The 13,774-nt window shown below is 32.9% G+C and overlaps 1 pseudogene; it reads right to left on the bottom strand.

The window, feature by feature from the left end:
* Nucleotides 1-5,474: 5,474 nt before the first annotated feature.
* Nucleotides 5,475-8,601, bottom strand: LOC116404795 (annotated as a pseudogene).
* Between the last annotated feature and the right edge of the window lie 5,173 nt (nt 8,602-13,774).

The raw sequence follows: 13,774 nt of genomic DNA, 5'->3' as shown, positions 1-13,774 counted from the left end.
TTTTGGTTGAAAAGAAATTGGTAAAGCTATCTTTACAAAGACAGCATTAGTGCATGCAGTGTAGGGTGTATGATGATTATGATAAATAGCAATGTTGTAAACAGATTAGTATGTTCCTGAGGTGTTTCTCTAAGTTGTTCATGTAACATAAGGAAATCCCTCACCAACTAATCTTCCCATGTGCCTGTGACCCCTCTTCCAAAATTTCTCCCTTTCCTTCGACATCCTCATTAATAGTGCTCTACTTTCTTTTTCTTTTATCAAGTTCAATGTAGAAATTTGAAGCACAAACTTCATCACTTTCCTTCCCAATTCACCCAACTTAAACCGAGAGAGAATGTAATGGACGAGAGAAGTATCATCGACCTTGGTGGGATGATACTTGACAATTGAGACACTACCTCAACATTCAACACAACTTCCCAACTTGACACCTCATACCCTAAACTTTCTAGCTCACTATAGAACTTAAATTAAACTCCTAACATGATCAATGCAATAAATAATATTGAAACAAATAACTCAACTTTTATTAACTTCAAATGTCTATTGCAACTTAGCGAACTATTTACAACTGAAAACAATAATGTAACCACTACACTTTTAAAGATTGACTATAATATCCAATATATACAATGCAAAGGACTATAGGACGAGTGTGCAAGAACTTCACATAACAGAGGCAAACAATAGCTTTCATAGGGTGCTTGGAACTTTAGTTACCTTGGAGGAAGGAAACAAAACATTTGAAACTTTGTAAATTCCTTATGGCATTTAAATGATATACTTATTTTGGAAGAATACTATATTTGGTACATAAGGCCTTAGTTACAACTTTACAGGTATTACATTTTTCATTATTAGATATTGTTTTAACTTTATTTCCTTCAAATATGCTACTCAGGTTCGTAGAAATTTACTCAGGTTCGTAGAAATTAAATTATTGTTTTATCATTTGCTGACTGTTTACTGAAAATGAGTATATGCGGAAAATGGTAAACTTTCATATCTCAATTTGACCATACTTATATTTTTTATAACTATATATTTTCTTCTAAATTATAATCAAGGAAAGTGAGAGTTTTGAAATTATGTTGTTGAGAGTAGAGGGTCTGAGTTGGAAAGTCGTCAGATTGCCTTATCAAAATGGAAAATTAATTCCATGGAGAGGAAACAGATGATAATCTATTGAAGTCGACAAATAATGAAACCTAATTTTCTAGAAATGAAGATGGAAGATTGGTATGCAGATTGTATTCTGGTTTTGGTATGCACGACAATAGTATTTACGACAATAGTATTTACTTCCTTATATTCATGTTGTCTTGGTAGGTTCTAATAGAGCCGACAAAGTTCATAAAATTTTCTTCAAAAAAAGCTAATAAGTCTCGTCAATTTCTTTTAATTTATTAATAATAAAAAAACAAAAGAAAAATACATTTAGTCAAATTTAAATATTTTGTTAAATTTACTATTTTTCAGCCATAAAAAAACCAATAGATGCTAAAAAAAATCTGTGAATTTTGATTTTTTACGATAAAAGTTCTGTTATATCTTGTGATTATTTTTAAATAGTTTTGAAATTACAATGATTTCCCTTCTATGAATTTCAATCTTTTAGAGAGAACAAAAAAAATCTCAAAACTGTGTAGTATGAAGATCATAAAAGAAAAATTAATTTCATTCCATAAAAGTTTGGTATCCATCTTCGATGAATTAACTATTGTATCAACATAGGAAAGGATCCGAGAATGATTTTTGATTAAAGTGGATAACAAACAATCCTTGTTCAGGGAATTCGAAAAGAAAATATGATCACTTTGGCTTCTCAGTTCCAGTAGTAATCTACAATGAACGATAAGATCATTCCGTAAAAATAGGTCAACAATTCCGGAACTAATCCTCATTTCCGATCAGAACATCAAAGCCAATAACTCAGGGCAAAAACTGATCTGCAAGAGACTCATATCTCCCAACTTTGGTGTCCCTATCTCATAGTTCTCACCCCTGTCCCCAGCAGTTCAAGTACATAACTCGTCGAAGAGACTCTTCACCATCCGCTTCCCTCTTGATCTTCTCTCCAGACAAAACCCTAAGTTTTTGGGGCAGAGAAATTACTCCTTTCGTCGCCTCGTGGTGGCCTCCGTCCGATTGTCCGCCCTGTACTACCGCTACACTCGCCGTCATCCACATCCGACGACCGAGACCGAGACCGAGATAGCTCATTTTTATAAGTAACTTCCGATTTGAAGAGTGATTTGTCGACGTCGATTTCGTTTCGTCCTCGAGGAAACGAAGCGAAAGAGTACTTATAGACACACACAGTGGGCTTGGAAATGGTATTTTGGTAATTTGAAGGCTGTTTTGGGTTTCGCGATAATCAACCCCACTTTTTTTAAATGTATAAATTCTAAAGACTTGAAACCTATCCGGATTAAAATGACAAAGGTACTACTTGAAACGTTAGCAAACTTAGTTTGCCTCGTTTGCTAGTTTTTTTTTATCTTTTATTTTTTTGTTTGTTGTTCTCTCATTTTCTTTTAAAACAAAAAACATGATAACTATTTTTGTTTTTTGTTTTTTTGAAAAACAACATAAAATACATTTGATGACTGTTTCTTATTTTCTAATTTTCTTTGAGATTTATTTTTCATTGTATTCATGTTATTTTATTTACAAAGCTCACAATAAAGAGAAGAACTTAAATCCAAGGCACGAAAACACAGATCCGGACGAAAACGCAGATTTTGCGTCGTGTAGTCAAGTTTTTGGCAACAGTGTCGTTGCCGGAAAATTGATTTTTCAAACATTAAAGTAGGTTTTAATTTGTTTTTTTTGGCAAAACATTTGATTCTGGTGAATTCACACTTTTACCAAAGAGGTTTTAATTTGTGATTGCTTGAACCAGCCCTAGGGTCAAGTGTATCTTTCAGTCAGTGACCAAGAGGAATAGAGGAATCTCAATAAATTCTCAAATTACGCAATTTGAGAGCCTCAAATGCATAAAATTTTAAATGTTAAATTCGTTATCTTTAGAACTCATATGAGAGGAGGAAAGAAAGAGAGTTAATAAAAAACTTTGAGTGAATCTAAGTGAATTCTGTCTAAATGTGTCAATCATTTGTATATTTTCTTAATAAATCTTTCTTTCTTCCAAGTGAGTGTTGCTTTCTTTTATGCCAATTTCTTCCACACAATATAAGGTAAAACTTAAACTATATAAAGAAAAGATTTCAGGTTCAAGATAATTTAACCATGGATGGTCCATGTGTGCTACCAACAAAATTCCAAAGCAAATATGATACTTTTTCCAACTCACTTTGATAATAAGATAGTAGTCCACAACAATAATATTAAGTTGAGTAGATTATCTTATATATCTCTTGTCTCAATTCTAGGTGATGATAGGATGACATACATACATAAATTATGTTTATCTATTGAACAAAATGTTTAACTATCTCAGTTTGGAGACTCGGGTTTGTCAAGCCTTGTAAATTACAACTAGGGGTGTAAGTCCAACCTCAATAACCCGTATTATCCAACCCATAGTTTGAGTTGGGTTGGGTTAGTTAAAAATATAGGTTGGGTTGGATTGAAAATTTTGATTTTTTTTTTGTGTAAGAAGTAAACGATCGTTTGAAAGTACAAAGCTAAACGATTGGGTAAAATGACAAATGATAGTTGGGTTGAGAATGAAAAAAAAAAATACTACAACCTGACACCCAATTTAATCCATATTTTACTAATTGAGTTGAAAAATTAATCTAATAATTTGAGTTGTCAATCCAACCAACCTAAAAATATGGGTTATCCCCAAACTACAACAAATATATATTTTAAATTATAATATATTCTTCTATATCAAATTAGTAATTATTTAAAAGTTTAGAATTGAATTTTCAATCAATTTTAATTAAGGGAGTATTTAATATAAATTTAATATTAAATAAAGGAAAGAAATGTATTTTAAACTATGCACCGAACATAGATTTTTTTAATTTAAATGTAAAAAGTAAAAGATCATATATGTGAGAAGCCAAAGTGTAATAATGGTTAAAATTGAAAGAAATAGAAGAAGTAGGGGAGAAGTGTGATGAGTTAAGGGGAAATAAGGATGTGAGAGGCAGCCAGGTGGCGTGGCTTGGCCATCCACCATGGAACATTTCTAGCCATCTCACCATAATTTATATATTAAAAAAGAGGAAAAATAACTCAATAATTTAAAATAGGAATGGGAAGTGGGTCCCATACGGTACTTCAGATCGCCGTGCTGTGATGACGAGGCAGGCAGATGAGACACGTGGTTGTATTTGAGATGATTGCGCACATACGTTGGTTAACTACAGTATCATGTGGTACACAGTGGGGTCACGTGCAAGGTACAGTATTGTATTGAATTGCAAAGTGTGTTATAAAATATGTTTGACTAATTCTGAGGCCTAAGCAGCATTCAATACGACATAATTTGTTTTCTTTTTTTTCTCTGAAAAGCATATGACACATTTTCTTCTGTTTTTTCTTTTCAAATTATTGTTTACTTTCTTACTGCCAACCCCACGAAGATGAGAACATAAAAGACAATGTGTTGAAATTTGTGCCATTTCCTACTTAGCTGCCCCTCCGCATGGCCTCACACTTCAATGATTACCTTTTCATTTCATTATATTCTACAAACTATTTTTTCTCTTACACTCTTGTCAAATTTTACGTGCTACTTCAATTCATTCCCTTTTATGCTACTAATATTTAGAAATCTCTAGTTATAATTTTGATTTTTATGATTTTAAAATATTCATTTTGGTTTCTCTACATTTTAAAATACACCTTTTAAAATCTAATGATATAAAAATGAATCAAAGGAATAAAATATCTTTAATTGCTTGTATTTATTTGTTTTTTTTTTTTTTAATTGGTCTTTAATATCTTCTCAAATCCAAAGTCATACAAGAAAGTGGATGAGGAGCCATCAATCAAAAACGATTACTGCATTTTCAAACCCATTTATGATACAAAATCATTCCGGTTAGATTCATAAACTCTCTTTAATCTCCCATTATTATCGATATCAACTCTCTTAATTTAATATTCATTTTTTAAATATCTTATCTCGTTTTACATGTACAGACACAATAAGTTTAAATTTTCAATCCTATTCTTTCAACCCCTTATATGTTTGTTTAGTACCTTACTTTTAAGGTAATTAAGTAATGGATATGTAATTCAATACCATCCATTATCCACACACAAACATTTTAGCATGTAAGTTGAAGGTGGGGTTCATTGGAATTTATTCATAACATGATGGGGGAATAGCTATAAATTGTTTTTATCCGTTAAGCCTCCACTTAGAAGAAAAAAAAAAAACCAATTTTCAGAAATTTCATATGGCTTTATAATTATATGATATGAAACCACTGAGGAAAAGATTTCAAAGAAAAGGACAGACCAAACAGATTCCACACACCAAGTGGACTAAAATGTTTCATTTAGATATGCTTCTGGGTAAGATTCACAAATAAGCATAAGGATATGTTCCATTTGAAGACTTGATAATTCTTTGGCTAATTTATCCTAAATCTTATCACAAACAGCAAAACCATCAAGTAGAAAAAAAAGTATTTTTAAATTAAATTGTAGATGGAGGAGACTTGCCAAATTTTGTGTCGAACTAATTTAGGGTGAAGAAGCAACAGCACAGCCTCTATTTACATCAAATGGTGATAGCGTTTCAAACCAACTGTAAAACCTTCAAACTTTGAGAAATGGCAACCCAATCAAACTCACACAAGATCATGAAACTCCATCACAAACCTAGTCGTTAAGCGATTCGCTTTTCATCGATAATGTCGATGGGCAATCCTTCGACAAATGGAAAAGTTCACACATCAATGTGATTTCAACTTCCTTAACACAAGCAACTGAATTTTACACCAAATCTACACCTCCAACCTGTTGCTTAGCTAGATATCTTTCCCTCCTTTCTTTCTACAAATGAAGAGCCATAGCACAGTATATCAGAAAATCAAAATGTTTCAAATGATTTTAAAACTTAGTAAGGTTTGAAGAAGGTGTGGACAACAGTTCGATTATCTCACCCATTCATCGAGAACCAGTCCTCCACCAACAATTTTCGGGTCTGTTTCTTCAGCAGGTTTGTGGCGCATCTCAGCCGCAGCCTCAGCCTCAGCTAGTTGTCGACAGACTTTCTCCAGTGCCTGGAGAGAACATAAAGGAGAAGAATTTGAACTGATAAGGAGACTGGTGCGAGAAGCAATCATTAGATACAGTGTTTATCTCATGTTACTACTTACAGGATTAGAATGGTCCGGGTCAAGAAAAACAGCTTGCAGTATTTGCTCAACTGCTACACGATCTTTTTGCTCATCAAACTGTGAAATGTCATTATTTAAAATTACCATCAGAAAGTTAATCATATAATGAGAACTATAATTAGCGTTCAAATACGGAAACTAGAAGATCATAAAACCGTTGTCCGCTTGATAAATGGAAAATTTGCATCACGGATTGATAGTATGTTACTATAAGTATTTAATTAGCCTAACATACATTTTAGTCATTGTGAATGCAACAAAACTATACCTCAAGAAGTTATCTTGAAATGTCAGCAGACGTTAAATTTCATAGATCAATGAAATAGTAAATCTTCTCTTGAGATAATAATGATACAAACATTGGTCACAAACTCCAAGCATGGAGAAAATGTAGACCAATTGCGAATTGAGAATGCAAGACATACCAGCTCAGGCACGTAATCCAAGCTCGCTCTTCACTTTCAAGCTCACAATCTTGAACTTAACCCTTCTCTTATGATCTACATGTTTGTCATTGTTGTCTAGTGGCTCCACAAACTTGAATACTGAAGTCAAGTCACAGAGACAGGAACCTCAGTAAAATTTCAGATGATTAAATTACATTGCTTCTACTTGCAATGTTAATTCTGGGGATACGGATCAAACACAAGTGTCTTACCGGTTGCAATAATACTTTCATCAGGAGCAAGTATACCACCAGGAGGACGCATGTAGCAGCTCTTCGGTGCGGTCGTTTGGAACTACAACAATTTAAGGGGTCACAGGTAAGATGGCTGCATCGAGTAGATCAAAACAACAAAGGTACTTCGGCATCTATAATTAAACTATTCATACTGATAAAAGTTCAAGCGGAAAATGCTCCATACTTTGAAAGCCACATGATTCTTGCTTGTATTCTTTATCTCAATAGCACTCTTGACCTGCTTCCCAGGTTCAACTTTAAGGGGAAAGAAGATAAGAAAGAATGAAATCAGAACACAATAGTGAGGAAAAACATGCCTACTCAACAACTAAAATGATGCAACAAGCAATATATGCAATTCAAGGGCCCCATTCTTGTTCGAGGACGAAACAATCTATCCTTTATAACTACATAGAGAGGAGGCGATCTGAAAAAATGAACTAAAAGAAAAGAAAAGAAACAACATTCTATAAACCCAAACAATAACAGATCGTTTTTTAGTGCATTAGTTTAAAATTTAGACAACATATTTTAGAGAGTGACTAAGTAGACATGAATTATATCATCCTTTTCAAGCTTCACCAAAAACCAGGGGAGGATGACAAAATGAACACATTAACTTCCTTTATAACTCAATCTATTGCCGGTTCCGAAAAGCAAGAAACCAAAACATTAGAGCTTCCACAATGAGAAAGAGGAAAAGGGCAAAAAACCACACAGGCTTTTCTATCCTTCAGAAACCAAACACAAGAACAAAACGGAAAGGCAACAAAAATCTCATTATGAACACAGAAACATGACCACCCAGATGAAACAATCAACTACCTTAATCAAGGAAACACCAAAACCGTATAAATAAACCAAAAACCAAGTAACCCATGAGGCGGGAAATTAACCAAAGCACAAGAGAGAAGAGCCACCAGAGACATACATGGAAAGTAGAGATTGTTGGAAGGATCCAGACGAAGCCTTCGTTTAGTAGGGCATAGAGATTTTGCAATTGCCGAAACCACTCCAGGATGAGAACTCGAATGCTCTGCTGGTTTATGCCCATTACTTTGCAGATGAACTCTATGAATAACAGACGACGACGAAGAGGAAGAAGAAGAAGAAGAAGAAGACGGAGCATTGCTGTTTTGCCAAAAGGGAATACTGCAAAGGGACCAAACCTTCCCATCGGGGCCTGATTTCTCATCGGCGACAGCCATTGAAGCCGGCAAATCAGACCCTTCAATTTCTTCCCCAAGTGTTCGTTCGTTCTGCTTGAAGTAGATAGATTCCTTAATTGCGAAGAGAAAGAATGAAATGTTTCTTAAACAGGGGATTTATTTAAGTAAACATCTCTCCGTTACTCGCTTCTCTTCGAATTTACCGTAAGCGAAAACAAACCCTTCCGACTTCGGTTTGATATTCTATTTTTGGAATGTAAGTGGGAAAATTGTATAGTTGAGAAAAATGTTGATGGGTTGAAGCTGAAGATGCCGTTAAGTATAGTTGAAATACTGGAATTTTTATTTCTTATCTCACCACGAATACGGTTCCGTTGGTTGCAATAATCTTCGAATCATAGTCGCATTTGTGTTGGCAATGCCTGGTTTAACAGTTCGCCTTTTGTTTTCTTTTTCTTGTTAAACTAATTCACCTCTTTTAAACAAATCACAAAAATAAAAATTTATTAAAGTACAAATGTTTCGTTAGATTAAACAGACCATTACAACAGAAACCACACCTTAATATAAAAAAAATAATATACAGTGTCTTTTAACCAAAAGAACCGTAATTGTTAGTATAGTCTTTACTGCTGTTCTATATTCTTCTTTTAAAAAGTTGAATTGCCATACAAATTTAATAGGTTAATGTTCTAAAGAAGATAGACACAAGAGATAATAGGAATAGAGAAGATGAGAAAAAGCACAAACAACAAGTTGGTTGAGGAAAATCAATTCAAAATATTCTTATATTTAATAGTGGGGGCCGAAAGATATGATTTTCACCACCATCTTTCCCACTTTTCCCCCTCCTTTTCAATTGTTGTTCGAAACACATGGAGATCTACTTTTGGTTGAAAAGAAATTGGTAAAGCTATCTTTACAAAGACAGCATTAGTGCATGCAGTGTAGGGTGTATGATGATTATGATAAATAGCAATGTTGTAAACAGATTAGTATGTTCCTGAGGTGTTTCTCTAAGTTGTTCATGTAACATAAGGAAATCCCTCACCAACTAATCTTCCCATGTGCCTGTGACCCCTCTTCCAAAATTTCTCCCTTTCCTTCGACATCCTCATTAATAGTGCTCTACTTTCTTTTTCTTTTATCAAGTTCAATGTAGAAATTTGAAGCACAAACTTCATCACTTTCCTTCCCAATTCACCCAACTTAAACCGAGAGAGAATGTAATGGACGAGAGAAGTATCATCGACCTTGGTGGGATGATACTTGACAATTGAGACACTACCTCAACATTCAACACAACTTCCCAACTTGACACCTCATACCCTAAACTTTCTAGCTCACTATAGAACTTAAATTAAACTCCTAACATGATCAATGCAATAAATAATATTGAAACAAATAACTCAACTTTTATTAACTTCAAATGTCTATTGCAACTTAGCGAACTATTTACAACTGAAAACAATAATGTAACCACTACACTTTTAAAGATTGACTATAATATCCAATATATACAATGCAAAGGACTATAGGACGAGTGTGCAAGAACTTCACATAACAGAGGCAAACAATAGCTTTCATAGGGTGCTTGGAACTTTAGTTACCTTGGAGGAAGGAAACAAAACATTTGAAACTTTGTAAAATATTTAAACTTTGTAACGGAGAGACTTAGCGAGTGACAATTGATAACAAACTTTTAAAACTTTGTAAAATATTTAAAACTAATTTCTTAAACATGTTCAAAAGAAATCAAGTTTAACATGTATGCGTTCATCTTACAATCAACTTTCCAACGTAATGTCACAAGTTAAACCCTTGTCAAACCTATACTTGAGCACTCTCCTAGAGCGAACACATCTCAACACACCCAAGTACTCAATGTGAACTACAACTCAACACACTCGACCACTATGATGGACATCGCTCAACACATTCAGTTTGCAATGGCGGACAGATCCTACACCAACAATCCTTTTAAGGCAGACACAACCTAATGCATAAGAGTTGTTGTTTGCAAAGAAAATCCATGATTATGAACTTACATGATCACAATTATGTATATGAGTTATGTGATGTAAAGTTTCTATGTGATCCGATTACTCGTAGATTTATCATTTAAGTTCTATTGTATATAAGTTTTTCTCTCTTTTGTCCAAGTGTAAACTGTAACGACTCAGCTTCTTATACTAAGTTGAGGTCATTATTACTAATGTAAATAATAGTTTTATTTCATTTAAATGAAGAAGAGGAAACCAAGGTCCTAAATAAAGAATTTCAAATACTCATATAATTCATAATTTGACAAGATAGAAATAAATACTAGAAAGTTTAGTCCTAGTTCAAGCTCTATCTAACTTTTAAGCAAAATAACATAAACTTAAGTTCGATGGGTTTAAATAAAATAACAAAAGTCAAATATTGAAAACATGAAAGGCGAAACCAACATAAGATACCTATGACAAGTTAAATTGTCATTCTTTTGTCATTCGTCAGCTTTCCTCTACCTTTACCTTTGCCTTAAAAGTTAAACATAGAAGGAGAGTGAGTATAAACATATACTTATTAAGGACCTACTACTAGTCCCGCTAGGTGTATGTTAATTTCTCATTAGGGTTTCGTAAGGAATTACTCCAAACTATCATGCTCCCGAACACACGCTATCTAGTGATCACGTAGGAACACATCTGGTCTTTGGTGAACTCGAAGAAAACACCTAAGAGAAACTGATATGCACATTAGAATTAATGTACATCTTCCACGTGAAAGTTGACAAATGAATTTAATTAGAAGTGAAAATGGAGAAAAAGAGGTGGAGTTCATGACATTCTGTTATTATTAATTCATATAAATTAGAAAACTATATGTACTAGCAAAAGTTTGAAGTTTATTAAAACATTAACAAAGTAAGCTTGTAATTTTTACACAAAATGTTCACTATTAAATAGGTTCATGAATCAGATAAGAATAATTCAATTGTGTGTTTTTATTTTTTTTTATTAGGTGAATTCTGTTTTTATTTTTTTAAAGCTAAATATAATCCATTGTTTCCTATGGAACCATGACCTTGATCTTGGTTATAGATTTCATTTTAAGGTAAAAGTAAAACCACTCTTATTTGAATGATTATGTTGTATTATCCACTGAAAGACTCGGTGTTGGAATTGTCTTGTCTTCCTCAGGTATTCTGTTGTATGGTTGATTACGATCTTCATGACTGGAACCTTTGTTTAGTGGTGCTCATTTTATTTGGCTTACTTAGCCTTAGCTTGCAATTGCTTTCTTTCTTATGACCACTTTAAAAAAGAAATGAGTTTAGTTAGTTCTTTTAATTTCCCTAAGTTTCATTTGTAATGCATGAAAATCTCTTAGCAGTAGAAATTGAAGACCAAAATTGTAGAAGATTTGTACAAATTAGATTCACATTCTCAACAGTGATTATACAGGGCATTACTTATTATAGCTTAATTGGCATGAGTTGTTTTTTTTAGAAGATTGATTCATCATATTTCCAACATCCTCTTGTTGACTTGATTACAAAGTCAAGCATGATTTATTCATAATAAATGTGCTATTTTCAAGGTCATAGTTGATTTTGTTCCTTATGGTGTGTAACTTTTGGCCACTGATCAAGCCATATATCGATGAAACATTACTAATTTTTCAATAATACACACAAGTTTCCAAATGATTAAGTAATTGAATGTGAGATAGTAAAAGAGAGAATATATGAAGGAAACTTGAGATCAAGATATCATTGACCTCCTTGACAAAATTGCTGGTCTTTTGCTATGCTTACTGTCTGAGTTGTCTGCTATTAGTGTAATTTATGTTTGGTTCTTCCTCATGTAACATTTTTTTCTAGTGTATCCTTTTGATAAATCTATCAATTTTTTTTTTTTTTTTTTTTGTGGAGATTTAGAATGATTTTGACCACATGGTTATATTGGTACAATATGTAGTTTATTGAAAATGAACTTAAAGGAGATGTTGATTCTGACGGTGAAGAAGATGAAACAGAGGACACTGGTGGTGTGAAAGTGGAACATCTACACATTTCAGATTACCAAGGTTTTGCACTAATATCCGATTGATTTACTATAATGATGAAGCTACCAAGCAAGTGATTGATGTTTGATTTATGACAAGACTTGTTGTAATTTCGTTATCTACGACAATACATTGTATTTAGTTTTTAATTTTGTAAAAATATATTACCAATGTTTAGTTTCTATTTTTCATTTGTATTTATCCCTTTGGAAAAATTCGATAGATTTCATGTATTTAGTTTCTTTGTAAAAATTTTATCTATGTTATTGTTATATATGAAAGTTCTTATTTATATGTGTACTAGTTTTGTGTTAAAATAGAATCATTGAAATACAGGAACAAAAATATAATTGAATTATAAATTTTTTTTAAAAAATTCATAACATACTTGGCGGTTTTAAAATGTCATAAACAAGTGCATCCTTGACGGTTTTTCAGTGTCATAAACAATCAATTTCTTGACGGTTATTAAATGTCTTGAACGCTTATACTCTTGAAGGTTTTAAGCTGTCATAAACACTCATACTCTTGATAGTTTTTAACTGTCATGAACATTTGTATACTTAACGTTTATAAAACGTCAACGTTCAATATTTTTGACGTTTTTATCAATCGTCAAGAACTTTGGCTTTCTTGTAGATTTGTAATTAGTTATTTATGATTACTCGGGGGGGGGGGGGGGGGGGGGGGGGGGGGGAAGAGTATTTCATTGCGGCAAATATGGATTATTGAAAAATAATCATGGAGTTGAAGGAAAATATCCAAATACATTAAATATGTTGTAAGAATCCTAAAAAAAAGTTCCATTCGAGATTCGACTAGAAAGGGAAGGAAGAAGGCGAGTCAGTATGCTAATGCCTCATTCTCAAATCAATCCTTCCCATAAGTTATTGTCCCAACGAATAAGTAATTGTCAGAGTGAAAGCTTCATATAATTCGAAAAAGCAGCAAGAACAGCAAATCCAAGGATTCCCCGCTTCATTCGAGTCGGGTCCCTGCGGGTCATTAAATGGACATCTCTAGTTGTAATTATACCTCAACTTGCTTAGAGCCTTAGAGCAAACTTCAAGGTTGATGTGTAGTGACACTTATAACCTATAGTTTTGATGTGTATCATATACACATTAATTTTAACTTATAATTTTAATAGGAATCTAATTTACATCAAATTTTTATTTTAACTTATTCAAATGTTTTATTCTCTCATAGATCAATTTTGAATCAAATTCAAAATTAAATTTACATTATAAAGTTCAATTAAAATATAAACTTTATATCATTGTAGTAAAGTACTTGAACTTTATATAGAAACATATATGTAGATCAAGTTTGAGTAGTAGTCTTAATGGATGTAACCCACTTTGTATTTAGTACGAGTAATGTGATTTTGAGACGCTCATATAAAAACATGCAAATAGAGGCATCCTATGCAAATAGATTGTATAAGATAGACAATGAAATAGTCACTTTTACTTTATAACACCGCTAACTAATTAAAATTGACTGTTTCAACTTTGATGACCAAGGTAACTCGA

Source organism: Cucumis sativus, chromosome 6, assembly GCF_000004075.3.
Source record: "Cucumis sativus cultivar 9930 chromosome 6, Cucumber_9930_V3, whole genome shotgun sequence".
NCBI lineage: Eukaryota > Viridiplantae > Streptophyta > Magnoliopsida > Cucurbitales > Cucurbitaceae > Cucumis > Cucumis sativus.
Note: the sequence above shows the minus strand (reverse complement) of the source record. Positions and strands in the feature narration are given on the sequence as shown.